This window comes from Oryctolagus cuniculus, chromosome 9 (assembly GCF_051225735.1).
Source record: "Oryctolagus cuniculus isolate XC-2025 breed Fujian yellow rabbit chromosome 9, ASM5122573v1, whole genome shotgun sequence".
NCBI classification, from domain to species: Eukaryota; Metazoa; Chordata; class Mammalia; order Lagomorpha; family Leporidae; genus Oryctolagus; species Oryctolagus cuniculus.
Window position 1 is genome coordinate 24679446 of NC_142875.1, and position 25890 is coordinate 24705335.

The 25890-nt window shown below is 37.4% G+C and overlaps 1 long non-coding RNA gene across 2 annotated transcripts in view; it reads left to right on the forward strand.

Moving 5' to 3' along the window:
• LOC149124529 (uncharacterized) overlaps positions 1-25890 on the forward strand; it is a 195216-nt gene that overhangs the window by 150681 nt on the left and 18645 nt on the right. The window lies entirely within an intron of this gene.

Sequence of the window (25890 nt, forward strand, 5' to 3'; positions counted from 1 at the left end):
CATGGGAAGCGGGATACACAGCAGACTCATAGAAAGGCAGATGTCCTAAACAGCACTCTGGCCTCAGAATCAGCCCATAAGGCATTTGGATCTGGCTAAAAAGCCCATGAAAGTTTTAAGGCATGGAAAGTCAAGACACTGTGGCAAAAAAATAAAAAATAAAAATGACCTAAATGAAAGATCTCTGTGAATGAGATCCCAGTGGAAAGAATGGGGCATCAAAGAAGGAGGTACCTTTCTCTGAAGGGAGGAGAGAACTTCCACTTTGATTATGGCCTAGTCTAAATGAGGTTGGAGTTTGTGAACTCAAGAGGCTTGGCAGCTCATGACAAGAGCCTCAGGTGATTACTGACTTATAAATAAGAAGGTCAATTGTTAAAGCAACAGCAGGAGTCACTGTGCACTTGCTCCCCATGTAGGGCCTCTGTCCTTAATGTGTTGTACTATGAGAATTAATGGTAAAACTACTACTCTAAGAGTACTTTATACTTTGTGTGTCTGTGTGGGTACAAACTGTTGAAATTTTACTTAGTATGGAGTTGATGTTCTGTATATAAAAATAATTGCAAATGAATCTTGATGAAGATGGGAGAGGGCATAGGAGATGGGATGGTTTGTGGGTGGGAGGGTGGTTATGGGGGGACGAACTACTGTAATCCATGATGTACTTTTGAAATTTATATTTATTAAATTAAAGTTTTCTATAAAAATACAGTTTGAATATTTTCTTGGAAATCATGAATTATAGTTAGTGTTCCTAGAGAAATTAGGAAACTAGTTTCTATTCCACAAAGAATAGTTAGTCTACGTGGCTTTAAAACTCAGAGATTTCTAATGTTTAAGAAGACTTAATTGTAATTTACATAAATTCTATCTAAAGAATGGAAGTTATAATATCATTTCTGTCAAAATGTAATTACAAATTATAGATAGAACTAATAAGAATAGTATGGTATATATAAAACTGCTTAATCTGTTGTGGAAAACTATATTTTAGAAATGGAGGGTTTGGCCGGCACCATGGCTCACTAGGCTAATCCTCCTCCCTGCGGTGCCAGCACCCCGCATTCTAGTACTGGTTGGGGCACTGGATTCTGTCCTGGTTGCTCCTCTTCCAGTCCAGATCTCTGCTGGGTCCCGGGAAGGCAGTGGAGGATGGCCCAAGTGCTTGGGCCCTACACCCACATGGGAGACCAGGAGGAAGCACCTGGCTCCTGGCTTCAGATGGGTGCAGCGCACTGGCTGTAGCAGCCATTTGGGGGGTGAACCAACGGAAGGAAGACCTTTCTCTCTGTCTCTCTCTCACTGTCTAACTCTGCCTGTCAAAAAAAAAAAATGGAGGGTTTTAATACTTAAAAAATTGATCGGTCTTCTATATAATAAGGTAATATAAGAGAAAATGATATTATAATAGGGATATAAAATACATTTGATAAAATTCAAAATACATCCAACCTTTTATAATAAAAGTAGATGAAATCCTCAATCAGGTATAGTGTACAAATATAGTGTACAAATATAAACCATTTCTTATCATTTTGCCCCTGGAGTTGAGAATTATTATTGTCCATTATTATTCATTTGTCAGCATTTTCTGGAAGTTTGTTTTTCAGCTAACAAGGCCAAATAAATAATTATTATTAAAATTACAGAAAAATTTATTTTGATACATCATGATACTGTTAATAGAAAATTACTCTCCATCTCTACTAGATCAATTTATTAAAAAGAAACCTTATAAATAAATAACTACATTTCACTGGACACAAGGTAAAACTATATAATTTTCAACTATAATTCTTTATATAGCAATAAAAATCAGAAAATTAAACACTAATTCTATTTGTTACAGATCTCTCAAAATTAGACTCCTAGGAATGAATCTGGTATACATATTTAAACGTGTAGTAGCTCTACCCTGAAATGTGTGAAAATCCTTAAAGTATACCTAAATAAATGGAGAGCTAGTCCAAGTTCATGGACTTTTACACTTATTTCTTAAAACATTTCTGTGAAGTCCCAGTCAAAATTCTAGTAGGATTTTCTACATATTAGAAGTGAAAAGTGGCCGGCGCCGTGGCTCACTAGGCTAATCCTCCTCCTGCGGTGCTGGCACTCCGGGTTCTAGTCCTGGTTGGGGCTCTGGTTCTGTCCCAGCTGCTCCTCTTCCAGTCCAGCTCTCTGCTGGGGCCTGGGAAGGCAGTGGAGGATGGCCCAAGTGCTTGGGCCCTGCACCCACATGGGAGACTAGGAGGAAGCACCTAGCTCCTGGCTTTGAATCGGTGCAGCGCCGGCCATAGCAGCCATTTGGGGGGTGAACCAATGGAAGGAAGACCTTTCTCTCTGTCTCTCTCACTGTCTAACTCTGCCCGTCAAAAAAAAAAAAAAAAAAAAAAAAAAAAAAGTGAAAAGTATGATCTCACTAGTTAGACTGGAATTCTGATGACCTAGATAGCCAAGGGAATTTTAAATTAAGAATGAAGCTGGAGAACATACATTAGCACATTTCAAGACTTACTATAAATACCGTATAAGCTAACTCAAACAATGTGCTTATTGGCTCAAGGATAGGCATATGGTCCAGTGGGACATGATATAAAGTTCAATTAGAAACCTACACATTAATTTTCAACTAATTTTTACAAGGCCCTACTATAAATTTCTTGAGGAATGGATAGTTTCACAATTAATTGGATATCCACAAGGGAAAACAAATGAATCTTAATCCATTCCTCCTTCCAAAGAAACACAAATTAATGGTAGATGGTGCATAAGCTTAAGTGTTATATATAGAGTGATCAAACTTCTGTAAGAAAACATAAGGAAGTCTTGATTAATTTGTTTTGTGCTTAGAGTTCTTAAATACCACATAGTACGCAGTAAGCATAAATAAACATTGATAAATTATGCTTTATTAGAATCAAGAAATTCTACTTTTCAAAAGACCTCATCATTAAAGGTGATAAGAAAGCCATAGACTGGGGCAGATGCTATCTGTTCCTATATATCTATAGATTGTATCTAACTAGTTTATTTCATACTAGTTACAAGCTAATGGTACATATACTGTGAATGAATCTTACATTACATATGATTTTGGTAAATGAAGGGAGATTAAAAAATGTGTGTTTTACTTTTCATTTATGTTAAGTCAAGTATAGGTCAAATTAGCTTCTGCCAGAATAGGATTTATAACTGGATGTGGTCTGGAATGAGATCATCTCTCTAGGCACATGAGCTTTATATGTAAGTCACATGGGCTTTGTGTATGAGTAAGGGTATTTGACTATCTTTGCCTACACTAAATTTAGTTGCCTACACTAAATTTACAGTGAATATTATAAAAATTCTTGTGACCATGGAATATATTATTCTGTAGTTCATAAAGTAAGATATATAATTGTATCTTATAAAGAGATTGATTGGTGTAGGTGTTGTGACATAGTACATTAAATTGTTGCTTAAAATGCTTGTATTCCATATCAGAGTGCTAGTTGGAGTTCCAACTGCTTCCCTTCTGATACAACTTCCTGGTAATGCACACGGCAAGGCAATGGATCAGGCTGAAATAGTTGAGTTCTGTCACATACATGAGAGAACTGGATGGAGTTCGTGGCTTTGGCCTATCTGTTGTGGACATGTGGGGAGTAAACAAGAGGACTGAGTTATCCCTCTCCTTGTTGCTCCCTCACTTTCTTTCAATACAAGTAAATATTTTTTAAAAGCTAAAATAGACATTACTGCAACACTGTTAACTTATTCTTGGAAACTTTGTTTAGTACAGTACTATAATATATTAGAACACTTCATTGCTTTAGGAAAGTATCCAAGTTTCCTTCTTTTTCTTTAAATTTTAATTAGTTTTTAACAGATTCAATGTGCTTTATAGATAATGATATGTTTCCTCCCTCCCTTCCCTTCTCTTTTTCCTGCCCTCTTTCCTTCTCTTTTTCTTTTTTTTTTGTTTTTGGGATAACATTTTAAATATGCATTACAGTAAAAAAGGATTAATATTTCATAGAATAGGAGTTAAACAAATAAAAAAGCAAAAAATAAACCCTAGTTTAGTGGGAATATAAACAATGACTATAAATAATAATTGAATGGAAAATGACCATTTCACCCACATACAGTACATTTTAAAGTAATCACAGATTAAAACTAAAGTAATATAACATTCATAACCTTGGCTTCACAAAGGTATAAAACAAAATTTTATAAAATTATATTTAGAGCAATACTGATACAGATATTTCTTTCTTCTTTCATTTTTTTTTTTTTTAATTTTAGTTCCCACATATGAGGGAGAACATATAGGATTTGTCTTCCTGGGTCCGGCTTAATTCACTCCAAATGATGTCCTCTAGTTGCATCCATTTTGCTGCTTATAGTAGAATTTCATTCTTTTCCATAGCTGAATAATATTCCTTTGAGTATATACACCACATTTTATTTATCCATTCATCTGCTGATGGACACCTTGGTTGATTCCAAAGTTTGTCTTTTGTGAACAGTGCTGCTTTGAACATGGTGGTGCTGGTATCTCTTTGATACCTTGTGTTCTAGTCTTTTGGGTATATAGAAAGTAGTGGGATTGTTGGAATCATATGCCAAATCTATTTCTAGTTTTGTAAGAGATCTCCACACTGTTTTCCACAGTGGCTGCACCAATTTGCATTCCCACCAACAGTGTCTAAGTGTTCCCCTTCTCCACATCCTCACAAGTATTTGTTACTCTGTGTGTTTTACATGTTAGCCATTCTGATAGGGGTGAGGTGATATCTCATTGTGGTTTTGATTTGCATTTCCCTAATGTCTAGTGATGTTGAGCATTTTTTTCACATTTGTTGGCCATTCGCATTTCTTCTGTTGAAATCTTTTGCCTATTTCACAACTAGATTGGTTGGTTTTTGTTGTTGTTTTTTAAGTTGCTGATATTTTTGAGATATTAATCCTTTGTCAAATAGTCAGTTTTCAATTTTTTTCCCAGTCTGTTGGATGTCTCTTCACTCTATTAATCATTTCCTTTGCTGTTCAAAATCTTCTGAGTTTGGTATAGTCCCATTTATTTAATTTTGCTTTTGTTGCCTGTGTTTTGGGGGTCTTATCCAAGAAGCCATGCCTATACCAATGTCCGGGAGTCTTTTCCCCATATTTTCTTCCATAAACTTTAGAGTTTCAGGTATTTGATCCATCTTGGGTTGATTTTTGTACATGATAAGAGGAATGGATCTAATTTCATTCTCTACATATATAAATCTTGTTTTACCAGCACCGTTTGTTGAGACTATCCTTAATACACTGTATAGTCTGAGCACTCTTGAAAAATTAGCACCATCTTCTGTTATTATCATATCCTTCTTAGAGTATGATAATATAGAAGTGACTATTACAAAGCATAAAATTTTAGGTTTTATTAGAAATGTATCATGGCAAAAGATACAGTTGCATCAGAAAAATAAATAGTACATATATGTGAATAACTTGAATAATAAAGATAGAATTATCTTCCATGGCATTGTACTGCAAATTATTTTACTATACAGAAATTACATGGTACGAAATAGTTTTTGATCCATAAAAGTATAAGGAATGCAATCATATTTTAAAGATTCTTAAAAAGTAAAAATTATGCTCTATCATTTGTATATCAGAAAATTTCTTTTTCCCTATAAATTTGATATATTAATTAATCTAACAATCTGTAGAGTATGTATTATTATCCTTCTAATATATGGGTAAACAATTCAGAAAAATATAATATGCATAATTGGAAAAACATTTTAGACTTTCTACAGTGCATAATGACACATGTAAAGAGTTCATCTATTCTGAAGCTATAGCACACATGTTCCAAATCTAATAAAACATTAACAGTGTGATTATTAATATTGTTTCCATCAGGAATTCTTCCAAAATTGGCATGCTTAGGAGAAATTAGACAAAAATATCATTTTGTGCTCATTTTATTAGAAGTAAAATTTCCTTCATCTGTTAAGGTTGTAGGATTTGGGGCAAAGCAAAATATTCTAGGATAAATTTTAAATTCCCTCTTAATTAAACCTCACCAGAAAATTAGTGAATTTAAATTGGAATATAAATGAATATTTTATTCACATTTTATTCAAGAAAGAAGATAATTTTAGCTGCTTTAATATTTGCAAAGAGATAGTAGTATCATTTTATATATGGGTTTCCAAGTAACGGCATGTGAATCCAAGACAAAGCTGATTAACAGTAAACTACTGTCTAATAATGTCATCATGTTGAAGGCTTTGTGAAGACTCACAACATGGAAAAAGAAATTGCAGGAGCTAGCATTGTTGTATAGTAAGTTAAGCCACTGTTTTCAACACCACCATCTCCTATCAGTGTCAAGGTTGAAGTCCTTGCAGCTTCCTGCTAATGCTAGTGTGAAGGCAGGGGAGGGTGCCACTACTAGCTACATGAGAGACCAGAGTGGAGTTCTAGACCCTTGGCTTCAGCCTGTCCCAGACCTAACTATTGTGCCTATTTGGGGAGTGAAATAGTAGATAGAACTGTTTGTGTACCTTCTGCTTTTACTGTTGCTCTGCTTTTCAAATTGAATGAATTAATGAATCATTTAAAAAAAGAAATTACACCAAGTGGCATGGGAAGAAATTTTGTGGAGTATTTCAAAGTGATCTATAGAGATACTTAAAAAGTTAACAAAAGTAAAGAATTAAAGGATAACTTCATTTGTGTCATAAAATGAAATCCATGCATAGTTTTATTTTTTGCAAGTAAAACATTCATTTTTAAAAATAATTTTTTTTTATTTTTATATAACTATTTAAATTTACATTATAGGCAAAGAATTAATAGCTCTACTAAAAAGAGTTTAAGAAATAAAAAGTAAAAACAAACAAAAACATAGTTGAGCAGGAAGATAGGCCAGGGTTATAAACAATAATAAAATGTAAAGATGTTCAACTTCACTCACATAAAGCAAATTTTAAAAGCCACAAAATCATTAAAATTGGACTGTTATTCTTAAAAATTTGACAAATATTTGAAACAAAGTTTAACAAAACAGATATTCATAATATGCATTTTTCACAATCTTATTAATATCCCATTATAACTTTTTACCATTCCATTTCTTATGTAAAGGAGTGGAAGAATACTTTCCCAGCCAATAGATGGAGGTGCAGATACTTTACATGGATTCCCATATGTCAACAAACAGCTGTAATTTGAAAGCTGAACCCTTCTACTAAGAGACTATTGGAACTCATAGAAGAGTTCGGCAAAGTAGCAGGATATAAAATCAATGCACAAAAATCAACAGCCTTTGTATACACAGGCAATTCCTCAGCTGAGAAAGAACTGCTAAAATCAATTCCATTCACAATAGCTACAAAAACATTCAAAAACCTTGGCATAAACTTAACCAAGGATGTCAAATATCTCTACTATGTGAATTACAAAATCTTAAAGAAAGAAATAGAAGAGGATACCAAAAAATGGAAAAATCTTCCATGTTCATGGATTGGAAGAATCAATATCATGAACTGTCCATTCTCCCAAAAGCAATTTACAGATTCAATGCGATACCAATCAAAATACCAAAGACATTCTTCTCAGATCTGGAAAAAATGATGCTGAAATACATATGTAACACTAAGCTAATCCTCTGCCTGCAGTGCCGGCACCCCGGTTCTAGTCTGAGTTGGGGCGCTGGATTCTGTCCTGGTTGCTAGTCATCCAGTCCAGCTCCCTTCTGTGGCCCGGGAGGGCAGTGGAGGATGGCCCAAGCGCTTGGGCGTGTGTGCCCTCATTGGAGACCAGGAAGAGGCACCTAGCTACCAGCTTCGGATCGGCACAGTGCCAGCTGTGGCAGCAATTTGGCGGGTGAACCAAGAAAGGAAGACATTTCTTTGTCTCTCTCTCACACTTTCTAACTCTGCCTCTCAAAAACAAAAAACAAACAAACAAACAAAAAGAAATACATATGGAGGCACAGGAGACCTCAAATGCCAAAGCAATCTTGTTCAAAAAAAAAAAAAAAAAAGCCGGAGGCATCCCAATACCAGATTTCAGGACATACTACAGAGCAGTTATAATCACAACAGCATGGTACTGGTACAGAAACAGATGGATAGACCAATGGAACAGAATAGAAACACCAGAAATCAACCCAAACATCTAGAGGCAACTTATATTTGATCAAGGATCTAAAACCAATTCCTGGAGCAAGGACAGTCTGTTCAACACATGGTGCTGGGAAAACCAGATTACCACATGCAGAAGCATGAAGCAGGACCTCTACCTTACACCTTCCACAAAATCCACTCAACATGGATTAAAGATCTAAATCTACGGCTTACACCATCAAATTAGTAGAGAACATTGGAGAAACCCTGCAAGATATAAGCACAGGCAAAGACTTCTTGGAAAAGACCCCAGAAGCACAGGCAGTCAAAGCCAAAATTAACAATTGGGATCATATCAAATTGAGAAGTTTCTGTACTGCAAAAGAAACAGTCAGGAGAATGAAGAGACAACCAACAGAATGGGAAAAAATATTTGCAAACTATGCAACTGATAAAGGGTTAATAACCAGAATCTACGAAGAGATCAAGAAACTCCACAACAACAAAACCAACAACCCACTTAAGAGATGGGCCAAGGACCTCAACAGACATTTTTCAAAAGAGGAAATCCAAATGGCCAACAGACACATGAAAAGAAGTTCAGGGTCACTAGCCATCAGGAAATGCAAATCAAAACCACAATGAGGTTTCACCTCACCCTGGTGAGAATGGCTCACATACAGAAATCTACCAACAACAGATGCTGGAGAGGATGTGGGGAAAAAGGGGCACTAACCCAGTGTTGGTGGGAATGCAAACTGGTAAAGCCACTATGGAAGACAGTTTGGAGATACCTCAGAAACCTGAATATAGCCCTACCACATGACCCAGCCATCCCACTCCGTGGAATTTACCCAAAGGAAATTAAATTGGCAAATAAAAGAGCTGTCTGCACCTCAATGTTTTTTGCAGCTCAATTCACAATAGCTAAGACCTGGAATCAACCCAAATGCCCATCAACAGAAGACTGGAGAAAGAAATTATGGGATTTGTATTCTATAGAATACTATACAGCAGTAAAAAAACAATGAAATCTGGTCATTTGCAACAAGATGGAGGAATCTGGAAAACATCATGCTGAGTGAAATAAGCCAGTCCCAAAGGGACAAATATCATATGTTCTCCCTGATCAGTGACAACTACCTGAGCACCAAAGGGGAAACCTGTTGAAGTGAAATGGACACTATGAGAAACGGTGACTTGATCAGCCCTTACCCTGACTGTTGATGAACAACTTAATACGTTATCCCTCTTAGTATTTTTTTTTGTCTGTTCTACTTAATACTATTGGTTGAATTCTGTAATTAATACGCATTTATTCTTAAGTGCTGAAACTTAACTGAAAAGTGATCGCTGTTAAATATAAGAGTAGGAATAAGAGAGGAAAGAGATGTACAATTTGGGACATGTTTAAGCTGATTTGCCCCAGACAGTACAGTTAGAAACATACCAGAGGATTCCAATTCAATCCCATCCAGGTGGCATGTACCAATGCCATCTCACTAGTCCCAGTGATCAATTTCTGTTCACAATTGATCATAATGATAGGACTAAGAGTCAAAGGATCACATAAACAAGACTAGTGTCTGCAAATACTAACTGACAGAATAAAAAAGGAAGAGAACCATCCAACATGGGAAGCGGGATACAAAGCAGACTCATAGAATGGCAGATGTCCTAAACAGCACTCTGGCTTCAGAATCAGCCCTTAAGGCATGCGGATCCAGCTGAAAAGCCCATGAGAGTATTTCAGGCATGGAAAGCTAAGACACTCTGGCAAAAAATAATGACCTAAATGAAAGATCTCCACAAGTGAGATCCCAGTGGAAAGAACAGGTCATCAAAGAAGGAGGTACCTTTCTCTGAAGGGAGGAGAGAACTTCCACTTTGACTACGACCTTGTCTAAATATGATCAAAGTCGGTGAACTCAAAAGGCTTCCATAGCCTTGGCAGCTCATGACTTAGCCTAGGGTGATTACTGAGGCCATAAACAAGAGTGTCAATTTGTTAAGTCAACAACAGGAGTCACTGTGCACTTACTCCTCATGTAGGATCTCTGTCCTTAATGTGCTGTACATAGTGATTTAATGCTATAACTAGTTCTCAAACAGTGTTTTTCACTTTGTGTTTCTATGTGGGTGCAAACTGTTGAAATCTTTACTTAATATACTAAACTGATCTTCTGTATATAAAGAGAATTGAAAATTAATCTTGATGTGAATGGAAGGGGAGAGGGATTGGGAAAGGGGAGGGTTGTGGGTGGGAGGGAAGATATGGGGGGGAGCCATTGTAATCCATAAGCTGTACTTTGGAAATTTATATTCATTAAATAAAAGTTTAAAAAAATTGGTTTTGGGATCCTGCATAGTGGGACACTGGGTTAAACTGCCACCTGACACACTGTCATCCCATGTCAGTGTGCCAGTTGAGCCCTGGCTGCTCTTCTCCTGACCCAGCTACCTGCTAATTACTTGATCCCTGCTATCCATATAGAAGACCCAGATGGAACCTGGCTGCTGGCTTCAAGCTGGCTCATCCTGATCTGTTGTGTTCATTTGGGAACTCAACCAGCAGATGGGACACTCTCTCTCTCTCTGTGTGTGTGTGTGTGTGTGTGTGTGTGTTTCATTCTACCTTTCAAATAAAATAAGTCTAAAAACAGAAAAGAAATTATTTATAGTATAATTAATTAATAGCAGCTAGATAAATCAATTGCAAAACTAATATCTCTTGTGGTCTATATTATTTGTTTATAACATATAAAAGGAAACCATACCAATTCAAGAGCTCACTCAAAAGAAAATGCATGAAATAATTTGATTCTCTATTTCTCAAATAGGATAACTATACACAAATTCTCTATTTGGGGAAAATATTTATAGTTCTAACTACAATTTCTTAGAATTGTTCTTAATTGTTTTCCTCAAGTAAATTTACTTGTTTTATTCACAAGGTCCAATTTTCAAATGAAAACATTATTTTCTACATCTCTGTTTTCCTTTCCCTCTCCTTCCCATTCTGTGTAAATATTTGTGTGATGCCCAGTGGCCTATCTCTTCCAAAGTGTAGTTCTCAAAGAAGTTTCGACTGAACTGTCAAGGCAGGACCAATAAACAAACCAAATTTGGCAAATAACTCGCTATCAACTTGATAAAGGAACGGTAAAAAAGAATGATATACATATACATGGTTCTCAACTTAGGATTATGGGACTTTATGATTTTTCAACTTTACGATGGTGCAAAAGTGAGCATATTTAGTAGAATTCCTAGTTACGATTTTGAATTCTGCTCTTTTAACCAGCTAGTGATTTGTGACAGGGATCTCTGTTGGAATTCTTGACAACAGTGAGCTGCATGTGCCAGTTGGACTCAATCAGCAGGTAAACAGTTGGTATTATACAATGTATTCTTTTGCAAAGCTTGAATTTCTGTAGGTCAGTTGAATTAAATGTATTTTCTACTTAAAATATATCATGACAGTTTTATCAGGTTGTAACCCCATTGAAAATTGAGAAGTATCCATTTATATTTTAAGCAGGAGTGAAAAGAATTACTTTATGTTTCTGTGTTATATAAAATTGGTATTCATGACACAGTTTAAGTGTTAGTATATTTTTAAATAAATTTTATTTTCTATATTTCAGTTTTGCAACATGATATTATAGGCTGCATATGGAAAGTAAAATTTTTACCATAGTAAAATATGATAGCATTTCATTTCACATAATTTTTTGGTGAGAATAGCTGAAATATACTTAAGAAATTACCTGATCTAATAAAATTTCACTGATTATAATACCCACATTATATGTTAAATCTCTAGATTTGTTCATCTTACATTTCTAGTACTTCATATTCTTTGGCTAAACCTCTCCATTTTCCATACACAACTCCATGCCTATCCACGATGGTAGCCATAGTTTTATCCTCTGTTTCTGTAAATCTGACTTATCTGACATTTTTAAACCTCAGTTTAAATATGCTTTATTTGGATACAGAAAATATTATTTCTCCCATATTTTTAAAACAATAACATTTTCCATTTTATGATTATTTCAATATACTGCTGAATTATTATGTTATGTTAGAAGTTAGACGCACTCTTAAAAGTATATCTAAAGTACAGAAATATTTTCTTATTGCTTCTTTTGTAAACATTTAATGTTAACTGACATCCAATTTTTGGAGATATAAGTATTGTCAAAATGACAGATGATTTTAAAAGTTGTTCAAGTGTATATTTGCATGGACCATAAAAATACATTTACTTATTCATATGGAAGTGCTTTCAAAATAGGTAATTGGGAAATGGTATTCATAGCATGTATCAGCACAAAAAGGAGCATAGCTGAATGGCATATTGCAAAGGAAGAAAGCATACAGAATGTCACTTAACAGCTGAACAGAACATTCTTCAGTATGAAACTCCATAAGCTTCTACTAAAGTTTTGATTACTAAAGTTTTGTTGTGGAGTTGGTCCTACTGTTGTTTTGTTAACAAATAAAGGGAGTATAAAAATTGTGTGGATGTGATGTAATTTGATATGTAGGTATAAATATTGCTTCACTGAATTATACCATCCACATACATGACAATATACCCTTTTTTTCCGTTATCATTGTCATGAATCCCACATTTTGTGATATGAATATCCCTAGTTTCAAGAAAAATAGTATGTATATGTATGTATATAATATCTACATTGGAAGTGAATGTGTCAAGATGTTAAAAATTGTTAAATCTTAACATTAAAATAAACTTATTAAAAAAAGAAAACTTACATCCACATTTAATAAAAAGAAAGAAGGGGAGAATGAACAGTGTGTTAGTGATAGGAGTGATGAGTAAATGAGCAAAGAAGGGACATTAGGATGAATATTTGGGAAAGCCGTTAAGATGCCCCTTGGCATGCCCGCGTCCCATATTGGAGTCCCTGGGCTAAAGTACTAGCTCCACTTTCAGTTACAGCTTTCTTAATGCATCTAGATATTGGCTCAAGTGCTTGGTTTTCTAACACCCTTGTGGGAGACCAAGGTGGAGTTCCAGGCTCCTGTCTTTGGCCTGGCTCACGCCTGGCAGTTACAGGCATATGGGGAGTAAACCAGCAGATGGAAAATTAATTAATTAATTATCTCTCTCTCTCTCTCTCTCTGTGTCTCTCTGTCTCTGTCTCTCTTTTATTTCTCTCTGTATGTCTCTTTCAAAGAAATAAAAATAAATAAATTTTAAACAGGGAACAAAGATGACAGTAGAGGGCAACTGTATACTTCAGAACCAAAAAAGAGAAGGACAAATGGCAGTGCAGCAGAAAAATTGCATTTCAGTAGTGGCAGTTTATTGCTGACCTAATGACAAGGTCGAGTATTATGCACTGAGTGTAAAATTAATGTCAAGTAGAAATGGGCTTTTCATCTGGATGGCACTTGCTAATGCAAAGCATTTTTAAAAGGAAGCTATCAGCAACACTTGGGGAAAGATAATTTTGAAAGGAGAAGTAATTCATGTCATTTATTTTAAGAGGAAAAATAAACCCTTGAGAGCAAAGCTTTCATTTCCACGTTTAATTCTGAAGAAAAAGAGTCAGATGCAGACAAAAGTCAGATAGATATCAATAATTATTTCTGTTCACCTGGAACCAGGGTAGTAATTTAATTTGTATTTAGGCAAAATTGAACATTTTTCGTTTTGCTGATAAAAGAACTTTGTGTAATATGCAAACTTAACCAACTTAGCATTTAGTATACTAAAAAGGAAATGGTAAACAGTGGAACTTATATTAATAATTGTTGATATATTAGATAGATGAAAAGTCTCCAAATAGTACTATACTTTCCAGTTCTCTGCATATAACTGGGGTTCTATGACTAGTTTTTATGGGAAGAACTTGAAAAGAATCAACAGTGATACTTTTTTTGAGGCACTTATGAAATGGATCATGTTTTCTCTTCCTTTCTTTCTCAAACTGCTATCAATACAGAAGATTAAAATGTTCTAAGAAATAGAAATGGTGCCTGAAATCAACACATATAAATCTTCTGACTCTCTTTAAACCATTCTCACTTAAAGGGGAAAGAGAGAAAGAGAGAGAGAGAGAGAGAGAAACAAACAATGATGTTCTTGTTTGTATCTTTTGGAGCCAATGAACTTTTTGAATTTTATTTTTCATATATAACTAATACACCTCTGTGTATGAATGTGTTTTTTCAAATATAATGAGTTCTCAATGTTCAAAAATAAACTTCATTTTTTGAAATATAATAAACCAATGTTCCATAGTGATTTGATAAATAAACACATTTCAGACTTATAGATAGCAAGCCCATGTATGGTTGAAACTGATCTACCCGAAAGGAGATAAATATAAGTAGCATCTTACAAAATCAGGACAAGCTAGCACTTTTTCCTCCAAAATTTTTCCTTTCTACAAAGACTCCATTCCAATTTTTTCGTTTAATACTTGCTAAATATCCCAACACAAAATTCACATTTAGTTTTCCCAGTGGGATTTGTGGTATAAAATATACCAAAATTTACATGTGTATGGTTTTTCCCATCTGGTTTGTACCATCTAGTAAATTGTGAAAGTCTGAAGAAAGACTCTTGTGCAGATTACTAATTAATATGTTGTTCACTGTCAAGAATATTAAACTTAAATACACATTAAAAGAAACAAGTTCCATATTTTTAAATGAAAGAAATTTAAACTTTATTCATAGTATTAGAAATATAAACTAAAGTAATACTCAAATATTAACCATACATATATAGGTACTTAGTAGCAGAGATAACATGTAATCAAAGTCATTGGTCTCTAAAACTACAATTTTAAATGCTTTAAAATGTTATGGAATGATGAATGTGTGACTCAGTATGGTAGCCAGAGACTAGAGTCGTCAACAGATGGGATGAGCTAAATAAGTGGTTAGATGTAAATGAAAAAATCATTCTTTACCAATGAAAAGAAATACTAACTTTGTCATATATTAAATTTTTATATACAGTGGAATCATTTAATGTCGCTCCCCCTCTTCGTGGAGGAACGACACAGGACCCTGCGCTGTTCTTTCGTCTGCTCGGCCCTCCCCGGGTTTGCTGCTGGTTCTTCCCGGGTTGGCTACTGTCCCTTCCACCTCCGTGGAAGGGCGGTTCCCCCTGCCACATTCCCCACTTCCGCAGGGGAGTGGCACACCGCCGGCCGGCTCTCTCGGGGGCTGCACAGGTGTTCCCCTTAGGTGTTCCCCTTAGATGTTCCCCTTAGATGTTCCTGGTGCATGCCGTCTCTCTCCTCCTTTATAGTCCTCCTCTGCCAATCCCAACTCGGCTGCCCACACGCCGAGTACGCTGCTCTCCTCCAATCAGGAGCAAGTCCTGCTGTTTATTGGTTGAACTGGAGGCAGCTGGGTAGAAGCTGTTTACTCCTCTCCCAGCGCCATATTGTGGGAGAGCAGATGCACAGAATAAGTCTTAATTCCAGTAACTTAGTCCAGTCCGGATTGCTCCCCACAGATCCCCCTTTCTTTTTATTTTTTGGCGTTGATACGCGCCTGTCTTCGGTGTCCCGCGGCACACACTCTGCTCTGCTTGCTAGAGTTGCCACAGGTTCTTACAAGTCCTATCAATCAGGCAAACCGAATCCGGGTCCTCTCTTCGCCATGTTGTGAGGAGGTTTTTAGGCGCTGATGCGTGCCTGTCTTCGGTGACCTGCGGCTCATACTCTGGTCGAGCCGCCTGCTGGTGCTTACCACCTTACTAATCAGGCAGACCGAATCCAAGCCTTCTCATTGCAGTATTGTGGGGAGACTATTGATGTTAATAACGTGCCTGTCTTCGGTGACCTGCGGCGCATAAGCTGCTAGCCGCCCGCAGGTGCTCATCGCCTCACTAATCAGGCAGACCGAATCCAAGCCTTCTCATTGCAGTATTGTGGGGAGGCCTTTCTATTTCTCTATTTCTCTATCTCCGGGCATTCCTATTTCTCCCATTTTACTTCTGTCTGCCAACATTCCCATTTCTCTCATTTTACTTCTAAACTTCTGTTTCTCTTATCCCTGCGGCTTCCCGCTCTCATTTTACTTCTAAACTTCTGTTTATCTTATCCCCGCGGCTTCCCGGCGCCCGCCCCGAGGCTGCTTCTCGGCGGCTTTCTGGCTGAGCCGCTTCAGCCCGCGCCTCTCTTATCTGCGCGGCTTCCCAGCTCTGCGCGGCTCGGCTTCGCGCGCACACTCCGCGGTCTCCACGCCCCTTCGCGTCTGCACCACGGCCTCGCGCCAGCCCCGCTTTCCCTATCTATTCACGCCCCGTGCTCTCTCTGCACGCGGCGGCTTCCGCGAGTCACACAGCGTAGCTTGCGTCTCCGCCACTAGCATTCAATCCAAGTTCCCCGGGCTAACCTGGCGAATTCAACCCAGCTCACGTCTCCGCCCCACGATTTGGCTTCCCGTCCTTTGCTCCCCGGGCTAATCAGACGGATCCCAACCGGGCTTACGTTTCCGCTTCTGGTTTTAACTTTTCGCCCCCTATTCCCGGGCTAACTTGAGAATCCCAAAGTGGCTTTCGTTTCCGCCTCGGCCTGCCCCCCGCAGCTTCAATTTCCCTAACATTTTTCTCTACCCGGTATGTTTCCCCAAGCTTTCCTCCAACAATACTCCTCCCTCATTTCTCCTGGCCTCTCCCCACAGTCCGCATCCGAGTCTGTTTGTTCTAGCTTTCACTTTCGCTTTCTACCTTAGAGATTTCTCCCAGCTTCCCCCTGTAGTCCGTATCTGAATCTATGCCTAGGCTTTCAACAGCTTCCTCCGGCACCTCTTTCGTCCGGCTTTTCCCTAGGCTGTTTGCTAGTCTCTCTCTCCGGTAATTTCCCACTTCTTCCCGTTTCTTCCCTCCTAAGTTTCCTATCCGTCCTAGGTTTCCTATCCATCCTAGGTTTCCTATCTGAGTCACGGCACCATTATGTTGCTCCCCCTCTTCGTGGAGGAACGACACAGGACCCTGCGCTGTTCTTTCGTCTGCTTGGCCCTCCCCGGGTTTGCTGCTGGTTCTTCCCGGGTTGGCTACTGTCCCTTCCACCTCCGTGGAAGGGCGGTTCCCCCTGCCACATTCCCCACTTCCGCAGGGGAGTGGCACACCGCCGGCCGGCTCTCTCGGGGGCTGCACAGGTGTTCCCCTTAGGTGTTCCCCTTAGATGTTCCCCTTAGATGTTCCTGGTGCATGCCGTCTCTCTCCTCCTTTATAGTCCTCCTCTGCCAATCCCAACTCGGCTGCCCACACGCCGAGTACGCTGCTCTCCTCCAATCAGGAGCAAGTCCTGCTGTTTATTGGTTGAACTGGAGGCAGCTGGGTAGAAGCTGTTTACTCCTCTCCCAGCGCCATATTGTGGGAGAGCAGATGCACAGAATAAGTCTTAATTCCAGTAACTTAGTCCAGTCCGGATTGCTCCCCACAATTTAACACATTCTTATTCTGTTTTTTTTTTTTTTTTTAATCTAATTTTCTAGTTCTAGAACAATACCCCACTGATTTCTACCACAATGACTACAGTATTTCCAACAACAGTCAGGTTAAGTGTCTGTCCCCATCTTCTTTTTCTTAGATTTTTCAGGATGACTCATAAGCATATATTATTCAATATTTAAGATTGTTTTATAAAATCCCTCCCTGAATAACACTCTCAGGAGTCTAATTGAAATTACATTAGATTCTTGCTTTTACTTTAGCAGAACTAGCACTTTATCCTCATCCAAGAATATTGCATTTTGTATTTTTAATATTGTTTTTAATCATCCAAAAGAGAGTTTAAAGTTTTTTGTAACAATTCTGTTTTTCTTGGTAAATATATTGCTAAGAATTTTATGCTTATTTATTTTAATTAATTCTCATCATTTTCATTTCTAGGTCCTGACTGCCAATAGAAAATCTATTCATTTATTATATCTTCTGTCTAGGTATCTACCATATTATTTTAGTATACCCTTCTTGAAATTTAAAAAATATATGATAATCTTCATCAATATGGGTTACTGATTTAACCTCTTTTTCCATAGTATTTTAGCTAACAAATCCATGTCCTAGCATTTGTTACAGCTTCAAAAGAATGTTGAGTATTGATGGTAACAGTCAGCATTCCATCCATTTCCTGGTCTTAATTGAAATAGTTTCCACTATTTGAAAGTAAATTTCTTCTGCTCATATTTGACTTACAGTATTCTTGGAAATGTTGTGTTATGCACTTTTAGCATTTTTAAAAATTACCAAGGTTTTGTTCTCTTTAACCAAACTACAGTGGAATTTCCTAAAACTGAACCATATTCCTGGGATAAATTCTAGTTGGCTTTAATAAATCTTCTTTTGATACAAAAAATACCCAAGTATTATTTCCTCCATTATATTGCCAAAAAATCCAACAATTTTATGATATACTTTCTAGGGAGAAAACTATAAGAAAAATCATATTTTTTTACTTTTTTAAAACTTTTCTTTAATAAATATAAATTTCCAAAGAACAAAATTTGGATTATAGCAGTTTTTACCTCCATAACCACCCTGCCACCTGCAACCATCCCATCTCCCACTCCCTCTCCCATCCCATACTTCATCAAGACACATTTTGAATTATCTTTATATACAGAAGATCAATTTAGTATATAGTAAGCTAAGATTTAAGTGGTTTGCACCCACACAAAAACACAAAGCATAAAGTACTGTTTGAGTACTAGTTACACCATTAATTCATATAGTACAACACATTAAGGACAGAGATCCTACATGGGGAGTAAGTGCACAGTAACCCTGTTGTTGATTTAACAATTGACACTCTTATTTATGGCGTCAGTAATCACTAAAGGCTCTTGTCATGAGTTGCCAGGGCTATGGAAGCCTCTTGAGTTAGACCACTCTGATCTTAATTAGACAAAGCTATAGTCAAAGTGGAAGTTCTCTCCTCACTTCAGAGAAAGGTACCTCCTTCTTTGATGGCCTGTTCTTTCCGATGGGATCTCACTCACAGAGATCTTATATTTAGGTTTTTTTTTTTTTTTTTTTTTTTTTTTTTTTGCCAGAGTGTCTTGGCTTTCCAAAAAAAAAAAAAAAAAAAAAAAAAAAAAAAAAAAAAAAAGAAAAACTCTTATAGGCTTTTTAGCCAGATCCAAATGTCTTAAAGGCTGAATCTGAGGCCAGAGTACTGTTTAGGACATCTGCCATTCTATAAGTCTGCTGTGTATCCCGCTTTCCATGTTGGATCATTTGCTCTTAAATTCTATCAGTTAGTATTAGCAGACACTAGTCTTGTTTATGTGATCCCTTTGACATTTAATCCTATCATTATGATCAATTATGAACTTACACCAATCACTTTGTCTAGTGAGATGGCATTGGTACATGCCACCTGAATGGGATTGAATTGGAATCCCCTGACAAGTTTCTAACTCCACCATTTGGGGTAAATCAAAGTGAGCATGTGCCGAACTTTACATCTCCTCCCTTTCTTATTTCCACTCATACATTTAACAGGGACCACTTTTCAGTTAATTTAAACACCTAAGAATAATTGAGTGTTAATTTAATAGTTCACCAATAGTATTAAATAGAACAAAAAATACTAAAAGGAATAAAATAGTAAGCTGTTCCTTGACATTCAGAACAAGGGCTGATCAAGTCACCGTTTCTCATAGTGTCCATTTCACTTCAACAGGTTTCCCCTTTGGTGCTCAGGTAGTTGTCACCGATCAGGGAGAACATATGATATTTGTCCCTTTGGGACTGGCTTATTTCAGTCAGCATGATGTTTTCCAGATTCCTCCATTTTGTTGCAAATGACCAGATTTCATTGTTTTTGACTGCTGTATAGTATTCTATAGAGTACATGTCCCATAATTTCTTTCTCCAGTCTTCTGTTGATGGGCATTTGGGTTGAATCCAGGTCTTAGCTATTGTGAATTGAGCTGCAATAAATATTGAGGTGCAGACAGCTCTTTTATTTGCCAATTTAATTACCTTTGGATAAATTCCAAGGAGTGGGATGGCTGGTCATGTGGTAGGCTATATTCAGGTTTCTGAGGTATCTGCAAACTGTCTTCCATAGTGGCTTTACCAGTTTGCAGTCCCACCAACAGTGGGTTAGTGTCCCCCTTGCCCCACATCGTTGCCAGCATCTGTTGTTGGTAGATTTCTGTATGTGAGCCATTCTAACCGGGGTGAGGTGAAACCTCATTGTGGTTTTGATTTGCATTTCCTGATGGCTAGTGACCCTGAACATGTTTTCATGTGTCTGTTGGCCATTTGGATTTCTTCTTTTGAAAAATGTCTGTTGAGGTCCTTGGCCTATCTCTTAAGTGGGTTGTTTGTTTTGTTGTTGTGGAGTTTCTTGATCTCTTTGTAGATTCTGGTTATTAATACTTTATCAGTTGCATATTTTGCACACAGATTTTTCCCATTTTGTTGATTGCCTCTTCACTTTCCTGACTGTTTCTTTTGCAGTACAGAAACTTCTCAATTTGATATGATCCCAATTGTTAATTTTGGCTTTGACTGCCTGTGCTTCTGGGGTCTTTTCCAAGAAGTCTTTGCCTATGCTTATATCTTGCAGGGTTTCTCCAATGTTCGCTACTAATTTGATGGTGTAAGGCCGTAGATTTAGATCTTTAATCCATGTTGAGTGGATTTTGTGGAAGGTGTAAGGTAGAGGTCCTGCTTCATGCTTCTGCATGTGGTAATCGGTGTTCCCAGAACCACATGTTGAGCAGACTGTCCTTGCTCCAGGAATTGGTTTTAGATCCTTGATCAAATATAAGTTGCCTCTAGATGTTTTGGTTGATTTCTGGTGTTTCTATTCTGTTCCATTGGTCAATCCATCTGTTTCTGTACCAGTACCATGCTGTTGTGATTATAACTGCTCTGTAGTATGTCCTGAAATCTGGTATTGTGATGCCTCCAGCTTTGTTTTTGTTGTGCAAAATTGCTTTAGCTATTCGAGGTCTCTTGCATCTCGTTCTGAATTTCAGCATCATTTTTTCCAGATCTGAGAAGAATGTCTTTGGTATCTTGATTGGTTTTGCATTGAATCTATAAATTGTTTTTGTGAGAATGGACATTTTGATGATATTGATCTTTCCAATCCATGAGCATGGAGCATTTTTCCATTTTTTGGTATCTTCTTCTATTTCTTTAAGATTTTGTAATTCTCATCGTAGAGATCTTTGACATCCTTGCTTAAGTTTATTCCAAGGTATTTGATTGTTTTTGTAGCTACTGTGAGTGGGTTTAATCTTAGCAGTTCTTTTTGGCTGAAGAATTGCCTGTGAATACAAAGGTTTTTGCGTTTTGTGCATTGATTTAATATCCTGCTACTTTGCCAAACTCTTCTATGAGTTCCAATAGTCTCTTAATAGAGTTCGTTGGATCTCCCAAATAAAGAATCATATCATCTGCAAAGAGGGATAGTTTGACTTCTTTCTTCTCAAATTGTTTCTCTTTAATTTCTTTTTCTTGCCTGATGGCTCTGGCTATAACTTTCAGAACTACTTTGAATATCAGTGTGATAGTGGGCATCCTTCTCTGGTACCAGATCTCAGTGGAAATACTTTCCACTTTTCCCCCATTCAATAGGATGCTAGCCGTTGGTTTTTCATAAATTGCTTTGATTGTTTAGAGGAATGTTCCTTCCATACTCAGTTTGCTTAGAGTTTTCACCATGAAAGGGTGTTGTATTTTATCAAATGCTCTCTCTGCATCTATTCAGCTAATCATGTGGATTTATTTCTGCAATTTGTTAATGTGATGTTATCACCTTGATTTATTTGCGAACATTGAACCATCCCTGCATACCAGGGATAAATCCCAGTTGGTTTGGGTGGATGATCTTTTTGTTGTGTTGTTACATTCTATGTCCAGAATTTTATTGAGGATTTTTGTGTCTGTGTGCATCAGGGAAATTGGTCTGTAATTTTGTTTCAATTCTGCATCTTTTTCAGGCTTAGGAATTAAGGTGATGCTGCCTTCATCTATGTTCATCCGGGATATTGGTCTGTAATTCTCTTTCAGTGCTGCATCTTTCTCTGGCTTAGGAATTAAGGTGATGCTGGCTTCATAGAAAGAATTTGGGAGGATTCTCTCTTTTTCAATTATTGTGAATAGTTTGAGAAATATTGGAGTTAGTTCTTCTTTAAATGTCTGGTAGAATTCAGTAGTGATTCCATCTGTTCCTGAGCTTTTCTTTGTTGGGAGGGCCTTTATTACTGAATCAATTTCTGATTTGGTTATGGGTCTGTTTTGGGTTTCTGTGTCTTCATGGTTCAATTAAGGGTGATTGTATGTGTCCAGAAATATATCCATTTCTGATAGATTTCCCTGTTTGCTGGCATACAAGTCTTTATAGTAATTTCTGATGACTCTTTTATTTCTGTAGTCTCTGTTGTTACATTCCCTTTTTCATCTCTGATTTTATTGATTTCGGTCTTTTCTCTTCTTTTTTTAGTTAGTTGGGCCAATGGGGTGTCAATTTTGTTTATTTTTTCAAAAAAACAGCTCTTCCTTTGGCTGATCTTTTGTAATGTGTTTTTTTTTTTTTTGATTCAATTCTGTTGATTTCTTCTCTGATTTTAATTATTTCTCTTCTCCCACTAGTTTTTGTTCCAGTTTGCTGCAGTTTTCCTAGATCCTTGAGATGCATTGATAGCTCATTTGTTTGGGGGCTTTCCATTTTTTTGATGTAGGCACCTATTGCTATAAAATTTCCTCTTAATACTGCTTTTGCTGTATCCCATAAGTTTTGATATGTTGTGTTGTTATCCTCATTTACTTCTAGAAAAGTTTTGATTTCTTCTGTGACCCAGTGTTCATTCAGGAGCATGTTGTTCAATCTCCATGTGTTTGCATACTTTCTGGGGTTTCCTGAGTTGCTAATTTCCAGCTTCATTTCATGGTGGTCTGAGAAGATGCATGGTATGATTCCAATTCTTTTGAATTTGCTGAGACTTGCTTTATGGCCTAGTATGTGGTCAGTCCCAGAGTAGGTTACATGTTCTGCTGAGAAGAATGTGTATTTTTCAAGAGTAGGATGAAAAGTTCTGTAGATGTTTGTTAGATCTATTTGGGCTGTAGTATCGATTTAATCTGCTGTTCCCTTGTTGATCTTCTGTCTGGTTGATCTGTCTATTGCTGAAAGTGGAGTATTGAAGTCCCCCAATACTATTGTATTGGAGTATAAGTATCCCTTTAAGTTCCTTAACATATCTTTTAAATAACCCAGTGCCCTGTAATTAGGTGCATGTATGTTTATAATAGTTACATATTCCTGTTGAATTGATCCCTTAATCATTATATAGTTCCCCTCTTTGTCTCTCTTACGAGTTTTTGTGTTGAAGTTTATTTTGTCTGATATTAACATGGCTGTGCCAGCTCTTTTTTCATTTCTGTTGGCATGGAATATCTTTTTCCAACCTTTCACTTTGAGTCTGCATGCATCCTTGTTGGAAAGATGTGTTTCTTGTAATAGATGGGTTTTGTTTTTTAATCTATTCAGCCAGTGTGTGCCTTTTAACTGGAGAATTGAGATCATTTACATTCAATTTGACTATTGATAAGTAGTGACTTTGCCTTGCCTTTTTTCCAAAGATATTTCTAATGTAGGCTTTGAACTTCCTGTAATCTTTTACTGGGAGATTTTCTTCCTTTACTTTCTTTTGTATTGATGGCCGTGTTTCTGTGTTTCTTTGTGTAACACATCTTTAAGCATCTTTTGCAGGGCTGGACGAGTGGTGACAAATTCTTTCAATTTCTGTTTGCTGTGAAAGGTCTTTATTTCACCTTCATTCACAAATGAGAGCTTAGCAGGATATAATATTCTGGGCTGGCAGTTTTTCTCTCTTAGTACCTGGGCTATATCTCGCCATTCCCTCCTAGCTTGTAGGGTTTCTGATGAGAAGTCAGCTGTGAGTCTGATTGGAGATTCTCTGAGAGAAATCTGACGTTTCTCTCGCATATTTTAGAATCTTTTCTTTATGTTTCACTGTGGTGAGTTTGATTACAATGTGTCGTGGTGAGGATCTCTTTTGGTCATGTTTATTGGTGGTTCTATGTGCTTCCTGTATTTGGATATCTCTTTCCTTCTTCAAACCCAGGAAGTTTTCTGCTAGTATCTCACTAAAAAGGCCTTTTAATCCTTTTTCTCTCTCCATGCCTTCAGAAACTCCTAGAACCCAAATATTGTTTTTTTTTTTAATAGTATCCTGTAGATTCCCAATAATATGTTTTAGATTTCTAATTTTCTTACCTTTTCTTTGGTTTGACTGTATACTTTCCTGTGCTCTGTCTTCTAAGTCTGATAATCTCTCTTCTACCTCACTGATTCTGTTTTTAAGGCTATCAAATGTGTTTTTCATTTGTTTTATTGAATTCTTCATTTCATTTTGGTCTCTTCAGTATCTCAATTTCTTGCTCTACTAAATTCCTCGTTTCATTTTGATTCCTCCTTAAGATTTCATTTTCATGAGAGAGATTTTCTGTCCTGTCCTGTACGGATTTCTGTAGTTCATACATCTGTTTTTGATAATTTCTAAATGTTCTTATCAATTTTTTGAAATCCATATCTTGTGTTTCTTCTATCTCATCATCTTCATAATCTTGTATTGGAGTGTCATGTTCACATGGAAGTATCATGATGTCTTCCTAGTTTTTGTTTCCTCAGTTTTTGCATTTGTTTTTGGCATTGTGGAGATATTCTTTGGCTTCTTTTTTTTTTCCCCTCACTGTGGTGGATTTTCTCATTATACTATGACTCTAGATAAAGTGGATTGTCTGCTTTTGGTGAATCTCTAGAGGCTTGAGGTGGGTGTGAGCAAGAGCTCTGTTCAGTTCTTCATGGTTAAGGGTGTGCCAAAGGTGACACACCCAGGTTTGGCATGGTAAATCTTCTCTCCCCCCCCCTTTTTTTTTTTCATTTAGAAGGAAAGTAATTCTGCTCAGCTGAGCTCTTCTCCTTGATGGCAATCAGTGCCTGAGCACTAGCCCTAGTGGGTATAATATTCATCTGTTCTGTCCCAAGGACCACACAAACGATCTGTACAGACCTCATTATAAGATCAGATTCCCTTGCAGTGTCTCTCACTGGGTTTCTAAGGTTACCAAGTGTGTGGTGTCTCCCACTGAGACTACTCACATCTCAGCCACACTGTGAGTTCTCCCACACACCTTTAATCTTTTTTTTTAAGGAGTTTTTATTTATTTTTTATTTATTTTTGACAGGAAGAGTGGATAGTGAGAGAGAGACAGAGAGAAAGGTCTTCCTTTTGCTGTTGGTTCACCCTCCAAAGGCCGCCACGGCTGGCTGCTGTGGCTGGCGCACTGCGCTGATCTGAAGCCAGGAGCCAGGTGCTTCTCCTGGTCTCCCATGGGGTGCAGGGCCCAAGCACTTGGGCCATCCTCCACTGCCTTCCCGGACCACAGCAGAGAGCTGGCCTGGAAGAGGGGCAACCAGGACAGAATCTGGTGCCCCAACTGGGACTAGAACCCGGTGTGCCGGCGCCGCTAGGTGGTGGATTAGTCTATTGAGCTGCGGCGCTGGCTTTTTTTTTTTTTTTTTTTTAATCACAGTCCCGGTTCATAGCTCCACACATTCACTAGGTCTTAGTTTCCTGTTATTACTCCCAACCAGAGTCAAGTTTTTCTGTTTGGCTGAGGATGGGTGCAGCCCTGAGCTGGCACAGCTGTTATGTATGTTCAAAATGGTGCCTGCTCTATTGTCTCGCACTCTTTTGTAAAGTGTGTGGAGAGAGAGAA